At 35.5% G+C, this 21141-nt stretch overlaps 8 non-coding genes across 8 annotated transcripts; all 8 read right to left on the bottom strand.

Annotated features, from left to right (window-relative positions):
• Positions 1–796: 796 nt before the first annotated feature.
• Positions 797–869, bottom strand: TRNAK-UUU (transfer RNA lysine (anticodon UUU)). The gene has a single exon. It is a non-coding gene; the product is annotated as a tRNA-Lys (tRNA).
• A 969-nt stretch (positions 870–1838) lies between these two features.
• TRNAK-UUU (transfer RNA lysine (anticodon UUU)) lies at positions 1839–1911 on the bottom strand. Its single transcript has one exon. It is a non-coding gene; the product is annotated as a tRNA-Lys (tRNA).
• Positions 1912–2881: 970 nt separating this feature from the next.
• Positions 2882–2954, bottom strand: TRNAK-UUU (transfer RNA lysine (anticodon UUU)). Its single transcript has one exon. It is a non-coding gene; the product is annotated as a tRNA-Lys (tRNA).
• A 967-nt stretch (positions 2955–3921) lies between these two features.
• TRNAK-UUU (transfer RNA lysine (anticodon UUU)) lies at positions 3922–3994 on the bottom strand. The gene has a single exon. It is a non-coding gene; the product is annotated as a tRNA-Lys (tRNA).
• Positions 3995–11100: 7106 nt separating this feature from the next.
• Positions 11101–11173, bottom strand: TRNAK-UUU (transfer RNA lysine (anticodon UUU)). Its single transcript has one exon. It is a non-coding gene; the product is annotated as a tRNA-Lys (tRNA).
• Positions 11174–12141: 968 nt separating this feature from the next.
• TRNAK-UUU (transfer RNA lysine (anticodon UUU)) lies at positions 12142–12214 on the bottom strand. Its single transcript has one exon. It is a non-coding gene; the product is annotated as a tRNA-Lys (tRNA).
• Positions 12215–15145: 2931 nt separating this feature from the next.
• TRNAK-UUU (transfer RNA lysine (anticodon UUU)) lies at positions 15146–15218 on the bottom strand. The gene has a single exon. It is a non-coding gene; the product is annotated as a tRNA-Lys (tRNA).
• A 969-nt stretch (positions 15219–16187) lies between these two features.
• TRNAK-UUU (transfer RNA lysine (anticodon UUU)) lies at positions 16188–16260 on the bottom strand. Its single transcript has one exon. It is a non-coding gene; the product is annotated as a tRNA-Lys (tRNA).
• Positions 16261–21141: the final 4881 nt, after the last annotated feature.

Raw genomic sequence — 21141 nt, 5'->3', positions numbered from 1 at the left:
TATCAATGCCCTTCAAGATTCATTTTCAACTATACTGCTTGGGGGATTAATTTGTTTGCTGTCTAATTTAATTACTATGTTGCTAACAAATTGGGATGAAGTTGGGTTAGATAGGAAATGAGGTGAAATGTCTAACCTTAATATACTTAGAATTTAATCTACAAGTAATATTTGCCTCGTAGCATTTTATTTAGATGCTGCACCACTTTAAGTCCCACATAGCATCTCAAGTTTCTAGGAAATTATGTATTTGGATTGGACTGACCTGATTTGCACTTACAGATGTTCACTAAGGTCCAGCTTTTATCAGTACATGACAGTGTAATGTAATCATACTGTGAAATTGTGTAATGGTAAGAGAAGTTGACCAACTAAGTCAATAAATCCACTTGCGATAAAAAAAAAAGTTTATTTCACCTTGGTTGATCATAGAGATCTTAGTACACTATAAGTATTCATACCCTTCAAGACTCAATTTCATCTGTACACTTTATTTACAGATGTACACTAATGTCATGCTTGAGTAATGGCATTATAATCCAGTCATACTGTAAATTTCTAAAATGTGAAGAGAAGTTCATCAGCTAAATCAATAAATTATCTTGCGTTTTGCGTGAAGTTTCTGGTATTATTGTCCAAATAATATGGCTATTTACTGCAGAATCACTTGTTTCCTTATCAACAATGTGAGAAATGATGATAATGACCTTTTTCACTTTTATCGTGGAAATCCTTCACAGCATACGTTTTGCATGGCACAGAGAATATAGTTTGCCATTGTTTAAAAGGCATACTCTGCCTGAACAGGGACTTGAACCCTGGACCCTCAGATCAAAAGTCTGATGCTCTACCGACTGAGCTATCCAGGCTCTCTTTTTATCTTGTACTCATCTGGAAAATTGGCAGTTCTGTAACCAATGCCAATTTAATCGTGGCCAATGTTCTGTAAAGTGTGAGCCGAAAGGCTTGGTTGGAAGGTCACAGGATGCAAAAAGCTTTGATTGTCCCTTGGTTGAACATTTAGATCCCACCAAACTGTAAGTATCAATGCCCTTCAAGATTCATTTTCAACTATACTGCTTGGGGGATTAATTTGTTTGCTGTCTAATTTAATTACTATGTTGCTAACAAATTGGGATGAAGTTGGGTTAGATAGGAAATGAGGTGAAATGTCTAACCTTAATATACTTAGAATTTAATCTACAAGTAATATTTGCCTCATAGCATTTTATTTAGATGCTTCACCACTTTAAGTTCCACATAGCATCTCAAGTTTCTAGGAAATTATGTATTTGGATTGGACTGACCTGACTTGCACTTACAGATGTTCACTAATGTCCAGCTTTTATAAGTACATGACAGTGTAATGTAATCATACTGTGAAATTGTGTAATGGTAAGAGAAGTTGACCAACTAAGTCAATAAATCCATTTGCGATAAAAAAAAGAGTTTATTTCACCTTGGTTGATCATAGAGATCTTAGTACACTATAAGTATTCATACCCTTCAAGACTCAATTTCATCTGTACACTTAATTTACAGATGTACACTAATGTCATGCTTGTGTAATGGCATTATAATCCAGTCATACTGTGAATTTGTAAAATGTGAAGAGAAGTTCATCAGCTAAATCAATAAATTATCTTGCGTTTTGCGTGAAGTTTCTGGTATTATTGTCCAAATAATATGGCTATTTACTGCAGAATCACTTGTTTCCTTATCAACAATGTGAGAAATGTTGATAATGACCTTTTTCACTTTTATCGCGGAAATCCTTCACAGCATACGTTTTGCCTGGCACAGAGAATATAGTTTGCCATTGTTTAAAAGGCATACTCTGCCTGAACAGGGACTTGAACCCTGGACCCTCAGATTAAAAGTCTGATGCTCTACCGACTGAGCTATCCAGGCTCTCTTTTTATCTTGTACTCATCTGGAAAATGGCCAGTTCTGTAACCAATGCCAATTTAATCGTGGCCAATGTTCTGTAAAGTGTGAGCCGAAAGGCTTGGTTGGAAGGTCACAGGATGCAAAAAGCTTTGATTGTCCCTTGGTTGAACATTTAGATCCCACCAAACTGTAAGTATCAATGCCCTTCAAGATTCATTTTCAACTATACTGCTTGGGGGATTAATTTGTTTGCTGTCTAATTTAATTACTATGTTGCTAACAAATTGGGATGAAGTTGGGTTAGATAGGAAATGAGGTGAAATGTCTAACCTTAATATACTTAGAATTTAATCTACAAGTAATATTTGCCTCGTAGCATTTTATTTAGATGCTTCACCACTTTAAGTCCCACATAGCATCTCAAGTTTCTAGGAAATTATGTATTTGGATTGGACTGACCTGACTTGCACTTACAGATGTTCACTAATGTCCAGCTTTTATAAGTACATGACAGTGTAATGTAATCATACTGTGAAATTGTGTAATGGTAAGAGAAGTTGACCAACTAAGTCAATAAATCCATTTGCGATAAAAAAAAAGAGTTTATTTCACCTTGGTTGATCATAGAGATCTTAGTACACTATAAGTATTCATACCCTTCAAGACTCAATTTCATCTGTACACTTAATTTACAGATGTACACTAATGTCATGCTTGTGCAATGGCATTATAATCCAGTCATACTGTGAATTTGTAAAATGTGAAGAGAAGTTCATCAGCTAAATCAATAAATTATCTTGCGTTTTGCGTGAAGTTTCTGGTATTATTGTCCAAATAATATGGCTATTTACTGCAGAATCACTTGTTTCCTTATCAACAATGTGAGAAATGATGATAATGACCTTTTTCACTTTTATCGCGGAAATCCTTCACAGCATACGTTTTGCATGGCACAGAGAATATAGTTTGCCATTGTTTAAAAGGCATACACTGCCTGAACAGGGACTTGAACCCTGGACCCTCAGATTAAAAGTCTGATGCTCTACCGACTGAGCTATCCAGGCTCTCTTTTTATCTTGTACTCATCTGGAAAATGGCCAGTTCTGTAACCAATGCCAATTTAATCGTGGCCAATGTTCTGTAAAGTGTGAGCCGAAAGGCTTGGTTGGAATGTCTCAGGATGCAAAAAGCTTTGATTGTCCCTTGGTTGAACATTTGGATCCCACCAAACTGTAAGTATTAATGCCCTTCAAGATTCAATTTCAACTATACTGCTTGGGGATTAATTTGTTAGCTGTCTAATTTAATTACTATGTTGCTAACAAATTGGGATGAAGTTGGGTTAGATAGGAAATGAGGTAAAATGTCTAACCTTAATATACTTAGAATTGAATCTACAAGTAGTATTTGCCTCATAGCATTTTGTTTAGATGCTGCACCACTTTAAGTCCCACATAGCATCTCAAGTTTCCAGGAAATTATGTATTTGGATTGGACTGACCTGACTTGCTCTTACAGATGTTCACTAATGTCCAGCTTTTATCAGTATATGAGAGTGTAGTGTAATTATACTGTGAATTTGTGAAATGGTAAGAGAAGTTGACCAACTAAATCAATAAATCCACTTGCGATAAAAAAAAAGTTTATTTCACCTTGGTTGATCATAAAGATCTTAGTACACTATAAGAATTCATACCCTTCAAGACTCAATTTCATCTGTACACCTAATTTACAGATGTACACTAATGTCATGCTTGTGTAATGGGATTATAATCCAGTCATACTGTGAATTTGTAAAATGTGAAGAGAAGTTCATCAGCTAAATCAATAAATTATCTTGCGTTTTGCGTGAAGTTTCTGGTATTATTGTCCAAATAATATGGCTATTTACTGCAGAATCACTTGTTTCCTTATCAACAATGTGAGAAATGTTGATAATGACCTTTTTCACTTTTATCGCGGAAATCCTTCACAGCATACGTTTTGCCTGGCACAGAGAATATAGTTTGCCATTGTTTAAAAGGCATACTCTGCCTGAACAGGGACTTGAACCCTGGACCCTCAGATTAAAAGTCTGATGCTCTACCGACTGAGCTATCCAGGCTCTCTTTTTATCTTGTACTCATCTGGAAAATGGGCAGTTCTGTAACCAATGCCAATTTAATCGTGGCCAATGTTCTGTAAAGTGTGAGCCGAAAGGCTTGGTTGGAAGGTCACAGGATGCAAAAAGCTTTGATTGTCCATTGGTTGAACATTTAGATCCCACCAAACTGTAAGTATCAATGCCCTTCAAGATTCATTTTCAACTATACTGCTTGGGGGATTAATTTGTTTGCTGTCTAATTTAATTACTATGTTGCTAACAAATTGGGATGAAGTTGGGTTAGATAGGAAATGAGGTGAAATGTCTAACCTTAATATACTTAGAATTTAATCTACAAGTAATATTTGCCTCGTAGCATTTTATTTAGATGCTTCACCACTTTAAGTCCCACATAGCATCTCAAGTTTCTAGGAAATTATGTATTTGGATTGGACTGACCTGACTTGCACTTACAGATGTTCACTAATGTCCAGCTTTTATAAGTACATGACAGTGTAATGTAATCATACTGTGAAATTGTGTAATGGTAAGAGAAGTTGACCAACTAAGTCAATAAATCCATTTGCGATAAAAAAAAAGAGTTTATTTCACCTTGGTTGATCATAGAGATCTTAGTACACTATAAGTATTCATACCCTTCAAGACTCAATTTCATCTGTACACTTAATTTACAGATGTACACTAATGTCATGCTTGTGTAATGGCATTATAATCCAGTCATACTGTGAATTTGTAAAATGTGAAGAGAAGTTCATCAGCTAAATCAATAAATTATCTTGCGTTTTGCGTGAAGTTTCTGGTATTATTGTCCAAATAATATGGCTATTTACTGCAGAATCACTTGTTTCCTTATCAACAATGTGAGAAATGATGATAATGACCTTTTTCACTTTTATCGCGGAAATCCTTCACAGCATACGTTTTGCATGGCACAGAGAATATAGTTTGCCATTGTTTAAAAGGCATACTCTGCCTGAACAGGGACTTGAACCCTGGACCCTCAGCTCAAAAGTCTGATGCTCTACCGACTGAGCTATCCAGGCTCTCTTTTTATCTTGTACTCATCTGGAAAATGGGCAGTTCTGTAACCAATGCCAATTTAATCGTGGCCAATGTTCTGTAAAGTGTGAGCCGAAAGGCTTGGTTGGAAGGTCACAGGATGCAAAAAGCTTTGATTGTCCCTTGGTTGAACATTTAGATCCCACCAAACTGTAAGTATCAATGCCCTTCAAGATTCATTTTCAACTATACTGCTTGGGGGATTAATTTGTTATCTGACTAATTTAATTACTATGTTGCTAACAAATTGGGATGAAGTTGGGTTAGATAGGAAATGAGGTGAAATGTCTAACCTTAATATACTTAGAATTTAATCTACAAGTAATATTTGCCTCATAGCATTTTATTTAGATGCTTCACCACTTTAAGTCCCACATAGCATCTCAAGTTTCTAGGAAATTATGTATTTGGATTGGACTGACCTGACTTGCACTTACAGATGTTCACTAATTTCCAGCTTTTATAAGTACATGACAGTGTAATGTAATCATACTGTGAAATTGTGTAATGGTAAGAGAAGTTGACCAACTAAGTCAATAAATCCATTTGCGATAAAAAAAAAGAGTTTATTTCACCTTGGTTGATCATAGAGATCTTAGTACACTATAAGTATTCATACCCTTCAAGACTCAATTTCATCTGTACACTTAATTTACAGATGTACACTAATGTCATGCTTGTGTGATGGCATTATAATCCAGTCATACTGTGAATTTGTAAAATGTGAAGAGAAGTTCATCAGCTAAATCAATAAATTATCTTGCATTTTGATGTATAGTTTCTGGTATTATTGTCCAAATAATATGGCTATTTACTGCAGAATCACTTGTTTCCTTATCAACAATGTGAGAAATGTTGATAATGACCTTTTTCACTTTTATCGCGGAAATCCTTCACAGCATACGTTTTGCCTGGCACAGAGAATATAGTTTGCCATTGTTTAAAAGGCATACTCTGCCTGAACAGGGACTTGAACTCTGGACCCTCAGATTAAAAGTCTGATGCTCTACCGACTGAGCTATCCAGGCTCTCTTTTTATCTTGTACTCATCTGGAAAATGGGCAGTTCTGTAACCAATGCCAATTTAATCGTGGCCAATGTTCTGTAAAGTGTGAGCCGAAAGGCTTGGTTGGAAGGTCACAGGATGCAAAAAGCTTTGATTGTCCCTTGGTTGAACATTTAGATCCCACCAAACTGTAAGTATCAATGCCCTTCAAGATTCATTTTCAACTATACTGCTTGGGGGATTAATTTGTTATCTGACTAATTTAATTACTATGTTGCTAACAAATTGGGATGAAGTTGGGTTAGATAGGAAATGAGGTGAAATGTCTAACCTTAATATACTTAGAATTTAATCTACAAGTAATATTTGCCTCATAGCATTTTATTTAGATGCTTCACCACTTTAAGTCCCACATAGCATCTCAAGTTTCTAGGAAATTATGTATTTGGATTGGACTGACCTGACTTGCACTTACAGATGTTCACTAATTTCCAGCTTTTATAAGTACATGACAGTGTAATGTAATCATACTGTGAAATTGTGTAATGGTAAGAGAAGTTGACCAACTAAGTCAATAAATCCATTTGCGATAAAAAAAAAGAGTTTATTTCACCTTGGTTGATCATAGAGATCTTAGTACACTATAAGTATTCATACCCTTCAAGACTCAATTTCATCTGTACACTTAATTTACAGATGTACACTAATGTCATGCTTGTGTGATGGCATTATAATCCAGTCATACTGTGAATTTGTAAAATGTGAAGAGAAGTTCATCAGCTAAATCAATAAATTATCTTGCATTTTGATGTATAGTTTCTGGTATTATTGTCCAAATAATATGGCTATTTACTGCAGAATCACTTGTTTCCTTATCAACAATGTGAGAAATGTTGATAATGACCTTTTTCACTTTTATCGCGGAAATCCTTCACAGCATACGTTTTGCCTGGCACAGAGAATATAGTTTGCCATTGTTTAAAAGGCATACTCTGCCTGAACAGGGACTTGAACTCTGGACCCTCAGATTAAAAGTCTGATGCTCTACCGACTGAGCTATCCAGGCTCTCTTTTTATCTTGTACTCATCTGGAAAATGGGCAGTTCTGTAACCAATGCCAATTTAATCGTGGCCAATGTTCTGTAAAGTGTGAACCGAAAGGCTTGGTTGGAAGGTCACAGGATGCAAAAAGCTTTGATTGTCCCTTGGTTGAACATTTAGATCCCACCAAACTGTAAGTATCAATGCCCTTCAAGATTCATTTTCAACTATACTGCTTGGGGGATTAATTTGTTATCTGACTAATTTAATTACTATGTTGCTAACAAATTGGGATGAAGTTGGGTTAGATAGGAAATGAGGTGAAATGTCTAACCTTAATATACTTAGAATTTAATCTACAAGTAATATTTGCCTCGTAGCATTTTATTTAGATGCTTCACCACTTTAAGTCCCACATAGCATCTCAAGTTTCTAGGAAATTATGTATTTGGATTGGACTGACCTGACTTGCACTTACAGATGTTCACTAATTTCCAGCTTTTATAAGTACATGACAGTGTAATGTAATCATACTGTGAAATTGTGTAATGGTAAGAGAAGTTGACCAACTAAGTCAATAAATCCATTTGCGATAAAAAAAAAGAGTTTATTTCACCTTGGTTGATCATAGAGATCTTAGTACACTATAAGTATTCATACCCTTCAAGACTCAATTTCATCTGTACACTTTATTTACAGATGTACACTAATGTCATGCTTGAGTAATGGCATTATAATCCAGTCATACTGTGAATTTGTAAAATGTGAAGAGAAGTTCATCAGCTAAATCAATAAATTATCTTGCGTTATGCATGGAGTTTCTTGTATTTTTGTTCAAATAATATGGCTATTTACTGCAGAATCACTTATTTCCTCATCAACAATGTGAGAAATGATCATAAGGACCTTTTTCACTTTTATCGTGGAAATCCTTCACAGCATACGTTTTGCATGGCACAGAGAATATAGTTTGCCATTGTTTAAAAGGCATACTCTGCCTGAACAGGGACTTGAACCCTGGACCCTCAGCTCAAAAGTCTGATGCTCTACCGACTGAGCTATCCAGGCTCTCTTTTTATCTTGTACTCATCTGGAAAATGGGCAGTTCTGTAACCAATGCCAATTTAATCGTGGCCAATGTTCTGTAAAGTGTGAGCCGAAAGGCTTGGTTGGAAGGTCACAGGATGCAAAAAGCTTTGATTGTCCCTTGGTTGAACATTTAGATCCCACCAAACTGTAAGTATCAATGCCCTTCAAGATTCATTTTCAACTATACTGCTTGGGGGATTAATTTGTTATCTGACTAATTTAATTACTATGTTGCTAACAAATTGGGATGAAGTTGGGTTAGATAGGAAATGAGGTGAAATGTCTAACCTTAATATACTTAGAATTTAATCTACAAGTAATATTTGCCTCATAGCATTTTATTTAGATGCTTCACCACTTTAAGTCCCACATAGCATCTCAAGTTTCTAGGAAATTATGTATTTGGATTGGACTGACCTGACTTGCACTTACAGATGTTCACTAATTTCCAGCTTTTATAAGTACATGACAGTGTAATGTAATCATCACCTTGGTTGATCATAGAGATCTTAGTACACTATAAGTATTCATACCCTTCAAGACTCAATTTCATCTGTACACTTAATTTACAGATGTACACTAATGTCATGCTTGTGTGATGGCATTATAATCCAGTCATACTGTGAATTTGTAAAATGTGAAGAGAAGTTCATCAGCTAAATCAATAAATTATCTTGCGTTTTGAGTGAAGTTTCTGGTATTATTGTCCAAATAATATGGCTATTTACTGCAGAATCACTTGTTTCCTTATCAACAATGTGAGAAATGTTGATAATGACCTTTTTCACTTTTATCGCGGAAATCCTTCACAGCATACGTTTTGCCTGGCACAGAGAATATAGTTTGAACCCTGGACCCTCAGATTAAAAGTCTGATGCTCTACCGACTGAGCTATCCAGGCTCTCTTTTTATCTTGTACTCATCTGGAAAATGGGCAGTTCTGTAACCAATGCCAATTTAATCGTGGCCAATGTTCTGTAAAGTGTGAGCCGAAAGGCTTGGTTGGAAGGTCACAGGATGCAAAAAGCTTTGATTGTCCCTTGGTTGAACATTTAGATCCCACCAAACTGTAAGTATCAATGCCCTTCAAGATTCATTTTCAACTATACTGCTTGGGGGATTAATTTGTTTGCTGTCTAATTTAATTACTATGTTGCTAAAAAATTGGGATGAAGTTGGGTTAGATAGGAAATGAGGTGAAATGTCTAACCTTAATATACTTAGAATTTAATCTACAAGTAATATTTGCCTCGTAGCATTTTATTTAGATGCTGCACCACTTTAAGTCCCACATAGCATCTCAAGTTTCTAGGAAATTATGTATTTGGATTGGACTGACCTGATTTGCACTTACAGATGTTCACTAAGGTCCAGCTTTTATCAGTACATGACAGTGTAATGTAATCATACTGTGAAATTGTGTAATGGTAAGAGAAGTTGACCAACTAAGTCAATAAATCCACTTGCGATAAAAAAAAAAGTTTATTTCACCTTGGTTGATCATAGAGATCTTAGTACACTATAAGTATTCATACCCTTCAAGACTCAATTTCATCTGTACACTTAATTTACAGATGTACACTAATGTCATGCTTGTGTAATGGCATTATAATCCAGTCATACTGTGAATTTGTAAAATGTGAAGAGAAGTTCATCAGCTAAATCAATAAATTATCTTGCGTTATGCGTGAAGTTTCTGGTATTTTTGTTCAAATAATATGGCTATTTACTGCAGAATCACTTGTTTCCTTATTAACAATTTGAGAAATGATGATTATGACCTTTTTCACTTTTATCGCGGAAATCCTTCACAGCATACGTTTTGCATGGCACAGAGAATATAGATTGCCATTGTTTAAAAGGCATACACGCCTGAACAGGGACTTGAACCCTGGATCCTCAGATTAAAAGTCTGATGCTCTACCGACTGAGCTATCCAGGCTCTCTTTTTAGCTTGTTCTCATCTGGAAAATGGGCAGTTCTGTAACCAATGCCAATTTAATCGTGGCCAATGTTCTGTAAAGTGTGAGCCGAAAGGCTTGTTTGGAAGGTCTCAGGATGCAAAAAGCTTTGATTGTCCCTTGGTTGAACATTTAGATCCCACCAAACTGTAAGTCTTAATGCCCTTCAAGATTCATTTTCAACTATACTGCTTGGGGGATTAATTTGTTTGCTGTCTAATTTAATTACTATGTTGCTAACAAATTGGGATGAAGTTGGGTTAGATAGGAAATGAGGTGAAATGTCTAACCTTAATATACTTAGAATTTAATCTACAAGTAATATTTGCCTCATAGCATTTTATTTAGATGCTGCACCACTTTAAGTCCCACATAGCATCTCAAGTTTCTAGGAAATTATGTATTTGGATTGGACTGACCTGATTTGCACTTACAGATGTTCACTAAGGTCCAGCTTTTATCAGTACATGACAGTGTAATGTAATCATACTGTGAAATTGTGTAATGGTAAGAGAAGTTGACCAACTAAGTCAATAAATCCACTTGCGATAAAAAAAAAAGTTTATTTCACCTTGGTTGATCATAGAGATCTTAGTACACTATAAGTATTCATACCCTTCAAGACTCAATTTCATCTGTACACTTTATTTACAGATGTACACTAATGTCATGCTTGAGTAATGGCATTATAATCCAGTCATACTGTGAATTTGTAAAATGTGAAGAGAAGTTCATCAGCTAAATCAATAAATTATCTTGCGTTATGCATGGAGTTTCTTGTATTTTTGTTCAAATAATATGGCTATTTACTGCAGAATCACTTATTTCCTCATCAACAATGTGAGAAATGATCATAAGGACCTTTTTCACTTTTATCGCGGAAATCCTTCACAGCATACGTTTTGCATGGCACAGAGAATAAAGTTTGCCATTGTTTAAAAGGCATACTCTGCCTGAACAGGGACTTGAACCCTGGACCCTCAGATTAAAAGTCTGATGCTCTACCGACTGAGCTATCCAGGCTCTCTTTTTATCTTGTACTCATCTGGAAAATGGGCAGTTCTGTAACCAATGCCAATTTAATCGTGGCCAATGTTCTGTAAAGTGTGAGCCGAAAGGCTTGGTTGGAAGGTCACAGGATGCAAAAAGCTTTGATTGTCCCTTGGTTGAACATTTAGATCCCACCAAACTGTTAGTATCAATGCCCTTCAAGATTCATTTTCAACTATACTGCTTGGGGGATTAATTTGTTTGCTGTCTAATTTAATTACTATGTTGCTAACAAATTGGGATGAAGTTGGGTTAGATAGGAAATGAGGTGAAATGTCTAACCTTAATATACTTAGAATTTAATCTACAAGTAATATTTGTCTTGTAGCATTTTGTTTAGATGCTGCACCACTTTAAGTCCCACATAGCATCTCACATTTCTAGGAAATTATGTATTTGGATTGGACTGACCTGACTTGCACTTACAGATGTTCACTAATGTCCAGCTTTTATCAATACATGACAGTGTAATGTAATCATACTGTGAATTTGTGAAATAGTAAGAGAAGTTGACCAACTAAATCAATAAATCCACATGCGATAAAAAAAAAGTTAATTTCACCTTGGTTGATCATAGAGATCTTAGTACACTATAAGTATTCATACCCTTCAAGACTCAATTTCATCTGTACACTTAATTTACAGATGTACACTAATGTCATGCTTGTGTAATGGCATTATAATCCAGTCATACTGTGAATTTGTAAAATGTGAAGAGAAGTTCATCAGCTAAATCAATAAATTATCTTGCGTTATGCATGGAGTTTCTTGTATTTTTGTTCAAATAATATGGCTATTTACTGCAGAATCACTTATTTCCTCATCAACAATGTGAGAAATGATCATAAGGACCTTTTTCACTTTTATCGCGGAAATCCTTCACAGCATACGTTTTGCATGGCACAGAGAATAAAGTTTGCCATTGTTTAAAAGGCATACTCTGCCTGAACAGGGACTTGAACCCTGGACCCTCAGATTAAAAGTCTGATGCTCTACCGACTGAGCTATCCAGGCTCTCTTTTTATCTTGTACTCATCTGGAAAATGGGCAGTTCTGTAACCAATGCCAATTTAATCGTGGCCAATGTTCTGTAAAGTGTGAGCCGAAAGGCTTGGTTGGAAGGTCACAGGATGCAAAAAGCTTTGATTGTCCCTTGGTTGAACATTTAGATCCCACCAAACTGTTAGTATCAATGCCCTTCAAGATTCATTTTCAACTATACTGCTTGGGGGATTAATTTGTTTGCTGTCTAATTTAATTACTATGTTGCTAACAAATTGGGATGAAGTTGGGTTAGATAGGAAATGAGGTGAAATGTCTAACCTTAATATACTTAGAATTTAATCTACAAGTAATATTTGTCTTGTAGCATTTTGTTTAGATGCTGCACCACTTTAAGTCCCACATAGCATCTCACATTTCTAGGAAATTATGTATTTGGATTGGACTGACCTGACTTGCACTTACAGATGTTCACTAATGTCCAGCTTTTATCAATACATGACAGTGTAATGTAATCATACTGTGAATTTGTGAAATAGTAAGAGAAGTTGACCAACTAAATCAATAAATCCACATGCGATAAAAAAAAAGTTAATTTCACCTTGGTTGATCATAGAGATCTTAGTACACTATAAGTATTCATACCCTTCAAGACTCAATTTCATCTGTACACTTAATTTACAGATGTACACTAATGTCATGCTTGTGTAATGGCATTATAATCCAGTCATACTGTGAATTTGTAAAATGTGAAGAGAAGTTCATCAGCTAAATCAATAAATTATCTTGCGTTATGCATGGAGTTTCTTGTATTTTTGTTCAAATAATATGGCTATTTACTGCAGAATCACTTATTTCCTCATCAACAATGTGAGAAATGATCATAAGGACCTTTTTCACTTTTATCGTGGAAATCCTTCACAGCATACGTTTTGCATGGCACAGAGAATATAGTTTGCCATTGTTTAAAAGGCATACTCTGCCTGAACAGGGACTTGAACCCTGGACCCTCAGCTCAAAAGTCTGATGCTCTACCGACTGAGCTATCCAGGCTCTCTTTTTATCTTGTACTCATCTGGAAAATGGGCAGTTCTGTAACCAATGCCAATTTAATCGTGGCCAATGTTCTGTAAAGTGTGAGCCGAAAGGCTTGGTTGGAAGGTCACAGGATGCAAAAAGCTTTGATTGTCCCTTGGTTGAACATTTAGATCCCACCAAACTGTAAGTATCAATGCCCTTCAAGATTCATTTTCAACTATACTGCTTGGGGGATTAATTTGTTATCTGACTAATTTAATTACTATGTTGCTAACAAATTGGGATGAAGTTGGGTTAGATAGGAAATGAGGTGAAATGTCTAACCTTAATATACTTAGAATTTAATCTACAAGTAATATTTGCCTCATAGCATTTTATTTAGATGCTTCACCACTTTAAGTCCCACATAGCATCTCAAGTTTCTAGGAAATTATGTATTTGGATTGGACTGACCTGACTTGCACTTACAGATGTTCACTAATTTCCAGCTTTTATAAGTACATGACAGTGTAATGTAATCATCACCTTGGTTGATCATAGAGATCTTAGTACACTATAAGTATTCATACCCTTCAAGACTCAATTTCATCTGTACACTTAATTTACAGATGTACACTAATGTCATGCTTGTGTGATGGCATTATAATCCAGTCATACTGTGAATTTGTAAAATGTGAAGAGAAGTTCATCAGCTAAATCAATAAATTATCTTGCGTTTTGAGTGAAGTTTCTGGTATTATTGTCCAAATAATATGGCTATTTACTGCAGAATCACTTGTTTCCTTATCAACAATGTGAGAAATGTTGATAATGACCTTTTTCACTTTTATCGCGGAAATCCTTCACAGCATACGTTTTGCCTGGCACAGAGAATATAGTTTGAACCCTGGACCCTCAGATTAAAAGTCTGATGCTCTACCGACTGAGCTATCCAGGCTCTCTTTTTATCTTGTACTCATCTGGAAAATGGGCAGTTCTGTAACCAATGCCAATTTAATCGTGGCCAATGTTCTGTAAAGTGTGAGCCGAAAGGCTTGGTTGGAAGGTCACAGGATGCAAAAAGCTTTGATTGTCCCTTGGTTGAACATTTAGATCCCACCAAACTGTAAGTATCAATGCCCTTCAAGATTCATTTTCAACTATACTGCTTGGGGGATTAATTTGTTTGCTGTCTAATTTAATTACTATGTTGCTAAAAAATTGGGATGAAGTTGGGTTAGATAGGAAATGAGGTGAAATGTCTAACCTTAATATACTTAGAATTTAATCTACAAGTAATATTTGCCTCGTAGCATTTTATTTAGATGCTGCACCACTTTAAGTCCCACATAGCATCTCAAGTTTCTAGGAAATTATGTATTTGGATTGGACTGACCTGATTTGCACTTACAGATGTTCACTAAGGTCCAGCTTTTATCAGTACATGACAGTGTAATGTAATCATACTGTGAAATTGTGTAATGGTAAGAGAAGTTGACCAACTAAGTCAATAAATCCACTTGCGATAAAAAAAAAAGTTTATTTCACCTTGGTTGATCATAGAGATCTTAGTACACTATAAGTATTCATACCCTTCAAGACTCAATTTCATCTGTACACTTAATTTACAGATGTACACTAATGTCATGCTTGTGTAATGGCATTATAATCCAGTCATACTGTGAATTTGTAAAATGTGAAGAGAAGTTCATCAGCTAAATCAATAAATTATCTTGCGTTATGCGTGAAGTTTCTGGTATTTTTGTTCAAATAATATGGCTATTTACTGCAGAATCACTTGTTTCCTTATTAACAATTTGAGAAATGATGATTATGACCTTTTTCACTTTTATCGCGGAAATCCTTCACAGCATACGTTTTGCATGGCACAGAGAATATAGATTGCCATTGTTTAAAAGGCATACACGCCTGAACAGGGACTTGAACCCTGGACCCTCAGATTAAAAGTCTGATGCTCTACCGACTGAGCTATCCAGGCTCTCTTTTTAGCTTGTTCTCATCTGGAAAATGGGCAGTTCTGTAACCAATGCCAATTTAATCGTGGCCAATGTTCTGTAAAGTGTGAGCCGAAAGGCTTGTTTGGAAGGTCTCAGGATGCAAAAAGCTTTGATTGTCCCTTGGTTGAACATTTAGATCCCACCAAACTGTAAGTCTTAATGCCCTTCAAGATTCATTTTCAACTATACTGCTTGGGGGATTAATTTGTTTGCTGTCTAATTTAATTACTATGTTGCTAACAAATTGGGATGAAGTTGGGTTAGATAGGAAATGAGGTGAAATGTCTAACCTTAATATACTTAGAATTTAATCTACAAGTAATATTTGCCTCATAGCATTTTATTTAGATGCTGCACCACTTTAAGTCCCACATAGCATCTCAAGTTTCTAGGAAATTATGTATTTGGATTGGACTGACCTGATTTGCACTTACAGATGTTCACTAAGGTCCAGCTTTTATCAGTACATGACAGTGTAATGTAATCATACTGTGAAATTGTGTAATGGTAAGAGAAGTTGACCAACTAAGTCAATAAATCCACTTGCGATAAAAAAAAAAGTTTATTTCACCTTGGTTGATCATAGAGATCTTAGTACACTATAAGTATTCATACCCTTCAAGACTCAATTTCATCTGTACACTTTATTTACAGATGTACACTAATGTCATGCTTGAGTAATGGCATTATAATCCAGTCATACTGTGAATTTGTAAAATGTGAAGAGAAGTTCATCAGCTAAATCAATAAATTATCTTGCGTTATGCATGGAGTTTCTTGTATTTTTGTTCAAATAATATGGCTATTTACTGCAGAATCACTTATTTCCTCATCAACAATGTGAGAAATGATCATAAGGACCTTTTTCACTTTTATCGCGGAAATCCTTCACAGCATACGTTTTGCATGGCACAGAGAATAAAGTTTGCCATTGTTTAAAAGGCATACTCTGCCTGAACAGGGACTTGAACCCTGGACCCTCAGATTAAAAGTCTGATGCTCTACCGACTGAGCTATCCAGGCTCTCTTTTTATCTTGTACTCATCTGGAAAATGGGCAGTTCTGTAACCAATGCCAATTTAATCGTGGCCAATGTTCTGTAAAGTGTGAGCCGAAAGGCTTGGTTGGAAGGTCACAGGATGCAAAAAGCTTTGATTGTCCCTTGGTTGAACATTTAGATCCCACCAAACTGTTAGTATCAATGCCCTTCAAGATTCATTTTCAACTATACTGCTTGGGGGATTAATTTGTTTGCTGTCTAATTTAATTACTATGTTGCTAACAAATTGGGATGAAGTTGGGTTAGATAGGAAATGAGGTGAAATGTCTAACCTTAATATACTTAGAATTTAATCTACAAGTAATATTTGTCTTGTAGCATTTTGTTTAGATGCTGCACCACTTTAAGTCCCACATAGCATCTCACATTTCTAGGAAATTATGTATTTGGATTGGACTGACCTGACTTGCACTTACAGATGTTCACTAATGTCCAGCTTTTATCAATACATGACAGTGTAATGTAATCATACTGTGAATTTGTGAAATAGTAAGAGAAGTTGACCAACTAAATCAATAAATCCACATGCGATAAAAAAAAAGTTAATTTCACCTTGGTTGATCATAGAGATCTTAGTACACTATAAGTATTCATACCCTTCAAGACTCAATTTCATCTGTACACTTAATTTACAGATGTACACTAATGTCATGCTTGTGTAATGGCATTATAATCCAGTCATACTGTGAATTTGTAAAATGTGAAGAGAAGTTCATCAGCTAAATCAATAAATTATCTTGCGTTATGCGTGAAGTTTCTGGTATTTTTGTTCAAATAATATGGCTATTTACTGCAGAATCACTTGTTTCCTTATTAACAATTTGAGAAATGATGATAATGACCTTTTTCACTTTTATCGCGGAAATCCTTCACAGCATACGTTTTGCATGGCACAGAGAATATAGATTGCCATTGTTTAAAAGGCATACACGCCTGAACAGGGACTTGAACCCTGGATCCTCAGATTAAAAGTCTGATGCTCTACCGACTGAGCTATCCAGGCTCTCTTTTTATCTTGTACTCATCTGGAAAATGGGCAGTTCTGTAACCAATGCCAATTTAATCGTGGCCAATGTTCTGTAAAGTGTGAGCCGAAAGGCTTGTTTGGAAGGTCTCAGGATGCAAAAAGCTTTGATTGTCCCTTGGTTGAACATTTAGATCCCACCAAACTGTAAGTCTTAATGCCCTTCAAGATTCATTTTCAACTATACTGCTTGGGGGATTAATTTGTTTGCTGTCTAATTTAATTACTATGTTGCTAACAAATTGGGATGAAGTTGGGTTAGATAGGAAATGAGGTGAAATGTCTAACCTTAATATACTTAGAATTTAATCTACAAGTAATATTTGCCTCATAGCATTTTATTTAGTTGCTGCACCACTTTAAGTCCCACATAGCATCTCAAGTTTCTAGGAAATTATGTATTTGGATTGGACTGACCTGACTTGCACTTACAGATGTTCACTAATGTCCAGCTTTTATCAGTACATGACAGTGTAATGTAATCATACTGTGAAATTGTGTAATGGTAAGAGAAGTTGACCAACTAAGTCAATAAATCCACTTGCGATAAAAAAAAAAGTTTATTTCACCTTGGTTGATCATAGAGATCTTAGTACACTATAAGTATTCATACCCTTCAAGACTCAATTTCATCTGTACACTTAATTTACAGATGTACACTAATGTCATGCTTGTGTAATGGCATTATAATCCAGTCATACTGTGAATTTGTAAAATGTGAAGAGAAGTTCATCAGCTAAATCAATAAATTATCTTGCGTTATGCGTGGAGTTTCTTGTATTTTTGTTCAAATAATATGGCTATTTACTGCAGAATCACTTGTTTCCTCATCAACAATTTGAGAAATGATGATAATGACCTTTTTCACTTTTATCGCGGAAATAATTCACAGTATACGTTTTGCATGGCACAGAGAATATAGATTGCAATCGTTTAAAAGGCATGCACTGCCTGAACAGGGACTTAAACCCTGGACACTCAGATTAAATGTCTGATGCTCTACCGACTGAGCTATGCAGGCTCTCTTTTTATCTTGTACTCATCTGGAAAATGGGCAGTTCTGTAACCAATGCCAATTTAATCGTGGCCAATGTTCTGTAAAGTGTGAGCCGAAAGGCTTGGTTGGAAGGTCTCAGGATGCAAAAAGCTTTGATTGTCCCTTGGTTGAACATTTAGATCCCACCAAACTGTAAGTCTTAATGCCCTTCAAGATTCATTTTCAACTATACTGCTTGGGGGATTAATTTGTTTGCTGTCTAATTTAATTACTATGTTGCTAACAAATTGGGATGAAGTTGGGTTAGATAGGAAATGAGGTGAAATGTCTAACCTTAATATACTTAGAATTTAATCTACAAGTAATATTTGCCTCATAGCATTTTATTTAGATGCTGCACCACTTTAAGTCCCACATAGCATCTCAAGTTTCTAGGAAATTATGTATTTGGATTGGACTGACCTGACTTGCACTTACAGATGTTCACTAATGTCCAGCTTTTATCAGTACATGACAGTGTAATGTAATCATACTGTGAAATTGTGTAATGGTAAGAGAAGTTGACCAACTAAGTCAATAAATCCACTTGCGATAAAAAAAAAAGTTTATTTCACCTTGGTTGATCATAGAGATCTTAGTACACTATAAGTATTCATACCCTTCAAGACTCAATTTCATCTGTACACTTAATTTACAGATGTACACTAATGTCATGCTTGTGTAATGGCATTATAATCCAGTCATACTGTGAATTTGTAAAATGTGAAGAGAAGTTCATCAGCTAAATCAATAAATTATCTTGCGTTATGCCTGGAGTTTCTTGTATTTTTGTTCAAATAATATGGCTATTTACTGCAGAATCACTTGTTTCCTCATCAACAATTTGAGAAATGATGATAATGACCTTTTTCACTTTTATCGCGGAAATCATTCACAGTATACGTTTTGCATGGCACAGAGAATATAGATTGCAATCGTTTAAAAGGCATGCACTGCCTGAACAGGGACTTAAACCCTGGACACTCAGATTAAATGTCTGATGCTCTACCGACTGAGCTATGCAGGCTCTCTTTTTATCTTGTACTCATCTGGAAAATGGGCAGTTCTGTAACCAATGCCAATTTAATCGTGGCCAATGTTCTGTAAAGTGTGAGCCGAAAGGCTTGGTTGGAAGGTCTCAGGATGCAAAAAGCTTTGATTGTCCCTTGGTTGAACATTTAGATCCCACCAAACTGTAAGTCTTAATGCCCTTCAAGATTCATTTTCAACTATACTGCTTGGGGGATTAATTTGTTTGCTGTCTAATTTAATTACTATGTTGCTAACAAATTGGGATGAAGTTGGGTTAGATAGGAAATGAGGTGAAATGTCTAACCTTAATATACTTAGAATTTAATCTACAAGTAATATTTGCCTCATAGCATTTTATTTAGATGCTGCACCACTTTAAGTCCCACATAGCATCTCAAGTTTCTAGGAAATTATGTATTTGGATTGGACTGACCTGACTTGCACTTACAGATGTTCACTAATGTCCAGCTTTTATCAGTACATGACAGTGTAATGTAATCATACTGTGAAATTGTGTAATGGTAAGAGAAGTTGACCAACTAAGTCAATAAATCCACTTGCGATAAAAAAAAAAGTTTATTTCACCTTGGTTGATCATAGAGATCTTAGTACACTATAAGTATTCATACCCTTCAAGACTCAATTTCATCTGTACACTTAATTTACAGATGTACACTAATGTCATGCTTGTGTAATGGCATTATAATCCAGTCATACTGTGAATTTGTAAAATGTGAAGAGAAGTTCATCAGCTAAATCAATAAATTATCTTGCGTTATGCGTGGAGTTTCTTGTATTTTTGTTCAAATAATATGGCTATTTACTGCAGAATCACTTGTTTCCTCATCAACAATTTGAGAAATGATGATAATGACCTTTTTCACTTTTATCGCGGAAATCATTCACAGTATACGTTTTGCATGGCACAGAGAATATAGATTGCAATCGTTTAAAAGGCATGCACTGCCTGAACAGGGACTTAAACCCTGGACACTCAGATTAAATGTCTGATGCTCTACCGACTGAGCTATGCAGGCTCTCTTTTTATCTTGTACTCATCTGGAAAATGGGCAGTTCTGTAACCAATGCCAATTTAATCGTGGCCAATGTTCTGTAAAGTGTGAGCCGAAAGGCTTGGTTGGAAGGTCTCAGGATGTAAAAAGCTTTGATTGTCCCTTGGTTGAACATTTAGATCCCAGCAAACTGTAAGTATTAATGCCCTTCAAGATTCATTTTCAACTATACTGCTTGGGGGATTAATTTGTTAGCTGACTAATTTAATTATTATGTTGCTAACAAATTGGGATGAAGTTGGGTTAGATAGGAAATGAGGTGAAATGTCTAACCTTAATATACTTAGAATTTAATCTACAAGTAATATTTGCCTCATAGCATTTTATTTAGATGCTTCACCACTTTAAGTCCCACATAGCATCTCAAGTTTCTAGGAAATTATGTATTTGGATTGGACTGACCTGACTTGCACTTACAGATGTTCACTAATGTCCAGCTTTTATAAGTACATGACAGTGTAATGTAATCATACTGTGAAATTGTGTAATGGTAAGAGAAGTTGACCAACTAAGTCAATAAATCCATTTGCGATAAAAAAAAGAGTTTATTTCACCTTGGTTGATCATAGAGATCTTAGTACACTATAAGTATTCATACCCTTCAAGACTCAATTTCATCTGTACACTTAATTTACAGATGTACACTAATGTCATGCTTGTGTAATGGCATTATAATCCA

The sequence above is a fragment of the Mixophyes fleayi genome, chromosome 1, assembly GCF_038048845.1.
Source record: "Mixophyes fleayi isolate aMixFle1 chromosome 1, aMixFle1.hap1, whole genome shotgun sequence".
Taxonomy (NCBI): domain Eukaryota; kingdom Metazoa; phylum Chordata; class Amphibia; order Anura; family Limnodynastidae; genus Mixophyes; species Mixophyes fleayi.
Note: the sequence above shows the minus strand (reverse complement) of the source record. Positions and strands in the feature narration are given on the sequence as shown.